The sequence below is a fragment of the Oryzias latipes genome, chromosome 20 (genome assembly GCF_053564925.1).
Source record: "Oryzias latipes strain Hd-rR chromosome 20, Olatipes_Hd-rR_3.1".
In the NCBI taxonomy this organism is placed as follows: domain Eukaryota; kingdom Metazoa; phylum Chordata; class Actinopteri; order Beloniformes; family Adrianichthyidae; genus Oryzias; species Oryzias latipes.
Window position 1 is genome coordinate 3028945 of NC_136256.1, and position 9369 is coordinate 3038313.

The 9369-nt window shown below is 46.1% G+C and overlaps 1 long non-coding RNA gene across 1 annotated transcript; it reads right to left on the minus strand.

Moving 5' to 3' along the window:
- Window positions 1-7845: 7845 nt before the first annotated feature.
- LOC105353824 (uncharacterized) lies at window positions 7846-8171 on the minus strand. The gene is made up of 2 exons (XR_908549.4): window positions 8047-8171; window positions 7846-7968 (listed from the first exon to the last, which is right to left on the minus strand). It is a non-coding gene; the product is annotated as an uncharacterized LOC105353824 (long non-coding RNA).
- Between the last annotated feature and the right edge of the window lie 1198 nt (window positions 8172-9369).

Sequence of the window (9369 nt, forward strand, 5' to 3'; positions counted from 1 at the left end):
CAGACAGGCAGCATATCTGAAGGTATCCGGGCAGAAGATACTGGTTGTGTCTTATTTTGGTCATATCCAAGTTTCGAATATGACCTGAAGTCAAATCTGGAAATATCTGGAGTAAAGATACTGAAGAAGGTAAATATCCTGTAGTATCTGTAGTGTATACTTATCTAAGTGTTGAGGTATTTCTGGTGCATATCCTCCGCAGTTACCATTGCCGCTGTAGGTACCATAACCGTTCGGCCTGGAACTTCCCTTCGGGGTCCTTCGACTAGTGCTGACGTCACATTATGTGATTGGCTGTGTGTTGGTCTGATGACGTGTCAGACAGTGATTGGTCTGGATAATTTACGATACTATCTATCTATTTACCAAGGCTGTGTCCCACCAAGGTGGGGTAGCCTAGACAGGGCACACAATTTTAACTCCCTCCTTCTCTTCCCCAAACCCTCCTTCTTCAGTGTGTGCGTGTGTGTGTGCGTTGGTGTGTGTGTGTGACACTGGTCTAAGGCCTGTGTCATGGTTTGAATTTATTTTGTATTAGTTTTTGCTTTCTGTCTTGTTCTGTCATGGTTAAGTTCTGTTTCCTGTTTTATTTTGAAAGGTTTCCTGTCTTGTCTTGTTTCTTGAGTTTTACTTCCTTTGGTCCCCATCTGCCCTGATCGTGTTCACCTGTGTCTTGTCTGCCCTGTCTGTATATAAGTCTTGTCTCTGCCTTCCTCCTGTGTTGGTCCATTATTCCTGTCTGGTGTTCATGTCATGCCATGTTCCTCGTTCCTTGTCTCATGCCACGTCACAGTGAGTTTTTGTTTTTTGGTTTTGTCATCCTGCTCAGCAGCGCCTTTTGTTTGTAATTAAACCCCTTGCCCTGGAACTGTGTGCCTCCGCCTCTGCATACTGGGTCCTACCGGCTTTCGAGCCACCCCACCACCGTGACAGAATGGACCAACCTTATTTTCTGGACCCAGCAGAGCGGGACATGCGGCTTTTGGAGGCCTACTGCCTGGAAGCAGAGCAGACCAGGACATTCTGGGTTTTGGACCAGGCCCAGCTCTCCTCTTATCCCTGGAGTGGGGGCCTCCAGGATTTTACTGGGAGCCGGCTTGCCCTGAGGGGGGGTCGTCGTCGCCGCCACCGTCCCCGTCCACGTCCAGTGGTGGTCCCGGACGCACCACAACTTCGTCCAGTGGTGGTCCCGGACGCACCACAACCTCGTCCAGTGGTGGTCCCGGACGCACCACAATCTCGTCCAGTGGTGGTCCCGGACGTCCCCCGACCCGTCCCGGCTCCCGATGGGGTGCCGCCTGCGCCCCGACCCGTTCCTGCTCCCAGGGGGGTGCCGCCTGCGCCCCGACCCGTTCCTGCTCCAAGGGGGGTGCCGCCTGCGCCCCGACCCGTTCCAGCTCCCAGGGGGGTGCCGCCTGAACCCCGACCGGTCCCCGCTTCCACTGGCACGCCTGACCCGCCTGAGCTCGGCTCCACGCCTGACCCGCCTGAGCTCGGCTCCACGCCTGACCCGCCTGAGCTCGGCTCCACGCCAGACCCGCCTGAGCTCGGCTCCACGCCAGACCCGCCTGAGCTCGGCTCCACGCCAGACCCGCCTGAGCTCGGCTCCACGCCAGACCCGCCTGAGCTCGGCTCCACGCCAGACCCGCCTGAGCTCGGCTCCACGCCTGACCCGCCTGAGCCTGACTGCTGGCCCGACCCGCCTGAGCCTGACTGCTGGCCCGACCCGCCTGAGCCTGACTGCTGGCCCGACCCGCCTGAGCCTGACTGCTGGCCCGACCCGCCAGAGCCTGACTGCTGGCCCGACCCGCCAGAGCCTGACTGCTGGCCCGACCCGCCAGAGCCTGACTGCTGGCCCGACCCGCCAGAGCCTGACTGCTGGCCCGACCCGCCTGAGCCTGACTGCTGGCCCGACTCCTCCAAGCCTGACTGCTGGCCCGACTCCTCCAAGCCTGACTGCTGGCCCGACTCCTCCAAGCCTGACTCCATGCCCGACTCCTCCAAGCCTGACTCCATGCCCGACTCCTCCAAGCCTGACTCCATGCCCGACTCCTCCAAGCCTGACTCCATGCCCGACTCCTCCAAGCCTGACTCCATGCCCGACTCCTCCAAGCCTGACTCCATGCCCGACTCCTCCATGCCCGACTCCTCCATGCCCGACTCCTCCATGCCCGACTCCTCCATGCCCGACTCTTCCATGCCCGACTCCTCCATGCCCGACTCCTCCAAGCCCGACTCCAAGCCCGACTCCAAGCCCGACTCCAAGCCCGACTCCAAGCCCGACTCCAAGCCCGACTCCATGACGCCTGACAACTCCAAGCCCGACTCCAAGCCCGACTCCATGCCTGACGACTCCACGCCTGACGGCTCGGCCCCCCGGCCGCCCGCCGGACCTGCCTCGCCCGACGGCTCGGCCGCCCGCCGGACCTGCCTCGCCGGACGGCTCGGCCCCCCGGCCGTCCGCCGGACCTGCCTCGCCAGACGGCGCGGATCCCCGGCAATCCTCCAGACTCCTTGGACTCTTATGCCCGTCGAGGTTTGTCCTCCGGGGCCCCCCCCTCAGTTGACTTTGGGAACCTCGGAGCGGTTCCTTGAGGGGGGGGTACTGTCATGGTTTGAATTTCTTTTGTATTGGTTTTTGCTTTCTGTCTTGTTCTGTCATGGTTAAGTTCTGTTTCCTGTTTTATTTTGAAAGGTTTCCTGTCTTGTCTTGTTTCTTGAGTATTACTTCCTTTGGTCCCCATCTGTCCTGATCGTGTTCACCTGTGTCTTGTCTGCCCGGTCTGTATATAAGTCTTGTATCTGCCTTCCTCCTGTGTTGGTCCATTATTCCTGTCTGGTGTCCATGTCATGCCATGTTCCTCAATCCTTGTCTCATGCCACGTCACAGTGAGTTTTTGTTTTTTGGTTTTGTCATCCTGCTCGGCAGCGCCTTTTGTTTGTAATTAAACCCCTTGCCCTGGAACTGTGTGCCTCCGCCTCTGCATTCTGGGTCCTACCGGCTTTCGAGCCACCCCACCACCGTGACAGCCTGGTCTAAGCCACACCACACTGCACCAGGGTCAGCTGCACACTCCAGTGTGGACACCTCCACAGCAGGGCCTCAGCCAAGGCTGGTTTCCCCTTGCCGCTTCATCCCAAGACCAGACCTCTACCACACCCTTCCATTCATTCATACACAAACTCTCGCCACCCATCCCTGTCCTGAGCAGCCTCTCTCCCCTGCACCACAGTCATCCCTCTTGCATTACGCGCTCTCTTTACACCCTCCGTCCATCCCATTCGTGGTCTTCCTCTCATTCTCACTCCACTCACATCAGATTCATATACCCTTTTCACCAAACGCTCCCTTTCCATTCTTTCAACATGTCCAAACCGTCCCAGTGCCTTTTGCTCTGCTCTATAAGCCAACTCTCGCATCACACCAGTTCTCTCTCGGATAACTTCATTTCTAATACGATCCATACGCGTCACACCACACATACTTCTCAAACATCTCATCTCAACTACATTCAGCTTCCTCTTTTCCGCCACTTTCAGACTCCGTTTCAGCCCCATATAACGCTGCAGGCACCACCACACCCTCATAGAATCTCTGTTTCGCATGCCTTTCCAGTGATCTACATTCAATCACTCTCTTCACCCCCCCCCCCCCATATCTTTCGTACTTCGTTCATTCTAAACTCTACCTCTTCCCCTTTTCCACCATCCACACAGACACACGACCCCAAATACTGAAAACACTCTACCTCTTCCAACAACTCCCCATTTAATGCCACATTCAATCTACGTTCACCGTTTAACCTCGTACACCTCATCACCTTACTCTTTCCCTTATTCACCAATTTACGATACTAATATTAATAATATTAATAAATAATATTATGACGTCTGTTGTAAACGAACAGAGCTGGGAGATAGTATTCGAAAGGTGCCTTTATTATTGTTATGATTATTATTGAATTCATGTTCTCTTATAGTTTTTTTAATCCGTGCACCCATTGCTTTATTGTTGACAGAACGGACCCGGAAGGGCAACATTTAGCCGTGCTGACAAAAATTTCAGCCACGGCTGAACTTAAACTGGAGTAATGAGCGGATTGTGACAACATGTCTTTACAAAAATGACAAAGAATATTGTCACACACAATTTATGGGGGAAAACTCCTTTAGGTTACAAAAGGGAACGTGAAATGAAAATACGTAGAGCCCAAGCAGATGTCAATGCTACGTAGTTTGTCCAAGTGGGGTTACCGTAGTGTGACGTTATACTCAGTCAAAAGGACCCCGAACGGAAGTTCCAGGCCGAAAGGTTATGGTACCTACACCGTATTTTGTGATATGTGCAAAGGCGATACTGCATTAGGACATGTATTGTCTCTGGATATTATATGTATCACTTGTTTGATAAGTGCCTTGCCTAGCAATTTATGTGCACAAGATACTTCAAAAGCACATATATTTGAGAGTTTGCTCTGCACTTATATTTTCCCACAAATGTTTAAAAACAGGTGTGAAAAGTATTGACAAGTCAACCCAAGTTTGATTAAGATATACAGTAATATCCTCATTGCTTCATCAAAGGTAATTAATGGCACTTCGGGCATACAACAAATTTTGTCATTTTCAACAGCCAATTTCTTCCAGAGCATGTATCTAGTGGCAGGAAAGTATTTTGTGATGTTTTGTAAAACAGTATCTCATATTATACCAAAAAAAACCATAAGAAACCTTTTAAAAAACTTTAGGATCGTTTTTGGTAAGAAATCAATGATAACTGCTGCTCTGTTAAGTGTTTTCAGGGAGTGGGTGAAGAAAGTTTTTGTTTTTTTAACTTTATTGTTCAAAATGTAAGTACAGCCAGGAGAGCAAACATATTACATGCATTTTACACAAAAACATTCAGGTTTCCACAACTTTCATACAAACATACAGCTTTCTTAAGGCTTTCAGAGATTTAACTGAGATACATTTCAATTTGTTTGATTAACACGGGGGGGGGGGGATAGAAGATGAATAGAATTAGCATTTATGAATATACAATTTGCCAAATATAATAATAACATTAATTATTAGTTTTTATTTGAGTCCAAGTTGTTATTATAAAACCCAAAAATTATATATTCGAATTTCAGAGTGAAGTTGGGGTGAATATGATTTCTGATAAATTGTAAACACTTCTTCCAAAAAAATTCTAATTTCAGTACAATTCCAAAAAAGATGGTTAATTGCTTTTGGATGTTCTTTGCAAAAGGGACAGTTAGGATCAATGTTTTAATGTATCTTAGCATGAATTGATTAGTGGGGTAAATTTTGTGAATGATTTTAAAAGAAACTTCTTTCATTTTTTATTTTATTTATAATAGATTTTTGGGTCACACTCCAGCCCTTTCTCCAAATGCTGCCGGGAACAAAACGTCTTCAGTAGTTTCGAAGCCGCAAAATAACACGAGGAGAACGAACAACCGTGACGTCTTACCCGAGCTCCAGTAAAGTGAAATTTGATTGGTCACGTTCTGCAACGCGACCAATCAGCTGTCAAGTTACAGCGCTCCGCGCCGCCATGACGCAGTCTGTTTGAAAACAATGGCGGCACGGAGCGTTAGGTCCGAAGATGAAGTCGGAAAAAAGAATAAAAGTTGACCGTAGGAGACATGGACACCCTCTAGTAAGCTAGGCCGACCGCGTCCTCACAGCGAAAAGACCTCAGAGGATCCGGGAGTTGGCGGCAGTGACCCGGCCGAGCCGATAAGTTCAGGTAAAACTTTTGATCTATGGGCATGTTATTCGGGGCTTGGAGGCTACGGGGTTACATTAACCAATTCCGGGGGCTATTTTAAATAGCAAAAATAAACCACATCCTTCCCTTTTTTCAGGAAAAGAGTCTTCATCTGAAGCGATTGAAACATAATCACAGAGGCTGGACGACGTGGAAAAAACCAAGAAGAAGCTACAAGAACACCGGACACGACCCCCCCCCCCCCCCCCCCCCCCCCCCCCCCCCCGAAGTTTCCGTATGTATCTTCCGTGTGTAAAAATATTTTGTGCTGAAAAACTTCGCTTTTGTATAAAACTTCAAGTAACCCAGAAACATCATGTCATCACCTAACGGACAAACGTCGAGCAGCGACTTTAACGCAGTAAACAGCAGAGGACGTGACCGTACAGATTAAATGAAGTGCGTGGAGGGGATGGGGGATTGGGGGGTGGAATCCGCGGCACACGTCTGTGCAGAACCGGGGCATGTGATCCGTATGGATTAATCTTGAATGCTCTTTTGATCAATTATGGTTTGGAAAGAAAGTTTCCAATCATTGTACTTCAAGGGGTCGCCATTGAACATTGTTGGTTCGGGGACAGGAATTCTGTTTGCACTTAAAGCGCTTGCGAGCATCTTGACGAGTTCTGCTGTCCCTTCACTCGCAGAAGCAGAGGAAGACTGTGGTGTAGCTGTTTGCATGAATGAGGGATTTGGGGTTCTTGTTCTTTAGCATCTGTCAGTGCAACTTTGTTTGCAACTTCATTTCTTTCTTCTTCCAAAACTTGACCTTGATACACCTGCAACTTTGCTTTTGCTACACTCAGATCCTTAACTGCTTCCAAATGTTTTATTCTTCTTCGTTTTTCTTCAAGAGTCCTTTGCAGAAATGTATGCTCCTCTTCTAATTGGGCTTTCATTTTAATTTCTTCCTCTTCTCTCTGGATCCTGTGCCTAACCTCTTCTGCTTCTCGTTCCAAACGACGTCTCACAACAGCTGCTTCATGTTCAGCAATTTTCTTCTTCACTACTGCTTCCAGATTCTGTATTTCTGACTGCTCTTTTTCTTGTTCTTCTAACACTTTCAGAACAGCTTGATTTGCAGCAACTTCAGCAGCAACTTCTTGTTGTTTACAAGACGAGTCCTTTGAAATATGTGAAGCACTTTTCAAGAAAGACAAAATGGAACCAGATTTTGAGGTGCTAAAGTCAAAAAGAGAACCTGCTTCTGGCCACCCTTGCTCTTCTTCAGCTGGCAAATAACCATCTAGTTGACTTGAAGCTCTTTTTACAACAAACTTGGAGACCTTTACACACCGGTCTACTCTTCGCCTTGTGTCCTGAAATGTTACGCAGTTCTTCATAAACAAGCTGAACATCTGCAGAAAGACCTGTGATATCACCAATAATATCATTTAGCAGCTCGTCTGAAGGTGACACTGCAGACTGTGATAAGGACTGCTTAGAAAACTTAACATGAGATTTCCATTTGGAGTATATGTAGTTAAATATTTGCTGAAGAGACTTTAACTTTTCATCTTGCAGTTCTTTCCCTTTCTCTGTTAGTGTTCTAGCCCTCTGACTTCGTCTAGGTAGCAACTCTTCAGCTAATTTTGGGGATTTTTCTTCAGAATTTGATTCCCCTTGATTATGAACAGCAAAATCACCCTTTTGTGACATTTTAGAAATGATTACCTTTCAATCAAAACACTTAGTTGAAATCAGAAAATTCAATATCTTAAAACAAAATCTTGTATGTTTTTTCAAACACTTATCTTTGCAGTATAAAAATTCGTAAACCTTAACCATGTAAATTTCAAACTCTTAACTTAAAACACTTAACTCACTAGAACACTTAACTTGAGTATTAAACAGTATGCACATTTCTCTCATTTCAAAACACACTTTAAGTTCAAAAATGAAATCCAGATGTAAATATCTTTGTCATGCTTCAGTCCGACGCACCAAATATGCAAGTCAAGAGTAGCTTCAAACGTTTGCGATCGCTTAAGTTTTAACCACTCATCTGACTGTCCTTTGATGTCATGCTGCAGGCGCGTGCTCGCTGCGTGGTAGCTCTTGCGCTCTTTTTCTTCTCCACTCGCGTCGAGGAGCAGTCGAGTTTTCACTATTTCTCCACACCAGGCATTTACAGACGCAAATGGTTCTCATAACGGGTTTATTTGGTCTCTCCAAATCCACCGTGAAAACTGCACATACAAACATAATAGAAACTTCTTATGAACATACATTGTAAACAGACAGTCAAACAAATATAAATAAATCACCTCGTTGGCTGCATGCCGAGATGGGAGTTACTCTTAGTGTCCTCTCATCCACATCTGGTATTCTTTGCATACAAACGTGGTGCTCCTGCTTCCAGCGACTCTCTTCTCTGTCCATACAATGTGCGCTAGGCAAGGTAAGCACTTCCGGTATTTTCAAAATAAAATTACCCTCAAAATAAACTTCTCATAACTTAACCAACATTTATTAAACAAAACACAACAGACTAACAAATGACCGTTACAGTCACACATAACCATCTGATGAAGACTCTGACGAAAACGTTCGTCGGAACATGTCGGGTATGTTTAAACACTACCGTGTCTGATAACAGAAGAACCAAGAAGTCGATTAATAAAACAGACTCTATGAACCTTATTTGACTAACACTTCTCCCCTGCACCATAAAGAGGAACAGCTTCTACTTTCAGCATTGTGTGGTACTCCATCTGCAGCTGGGTGCCTCTCTCTAAATTCCCCATTGGTCCTTCTTAATGGCTAATGTAACTGTAAAAACAAAACTTGCTGAGTAGTGATGTTAAGCAGAATAGTGTGCTATTTTTGTATTAATGTGTCCAGACTTAAGACTCCATCTTCCAGTTATGTTTGTTTTCACCTCTGGTCTTTAAATGTTGTTAAAATTACCTCAACCATGTGACCAATTATCTTCCAGAGCTCACAAGTTAAAAAAATGAAGCAAAATTCTTAAGTTGTCCGTTGTTAACATTCTATTAATACAAAATTAACTGCACTCTGTGAGAAAACTACAAAAGTCATGGTGATACTTTTAAAAGGATCCTGCAATTATAGTTATGTCCACACATGTTGATTAGTATTACAGGCACCCTTACACATTAATACATTTCTTCAAATATTATGTAACAATACGTTTTATGAGGAATCATAATTATGTACGTAGTTAAATTTTCATTCTCATTTTAAATTTTCATTACAGATATAGAGCCTTTCCAAAAAATTAGATGATCAGGGAAAAGTGAATGCAATCAAAAACATAAACTTTCATAGAATACAGATTCAGGGCCCACTGTTTAACTGATATCAAGTTGTTTTTTAACTCCGTTCTTTTAACAGATAAACAGGCAGGCAGGAGAGAAAGAAATAACAGACAAACTGAAAAGGACACACACACAAACAGACAGAAACTCAGGAAACAGATGGACGTAAAGGAAAGATAGATGAGATGCACAAACACAAAGACAGAGAGACAATGAAACAATCAGCGAGACAAAGTACATATATCGCGAGACTGCGGACGAATCTACAAAAGAGACGGCTAGACTAAGAAGACAATTAAGCCAAGAGAA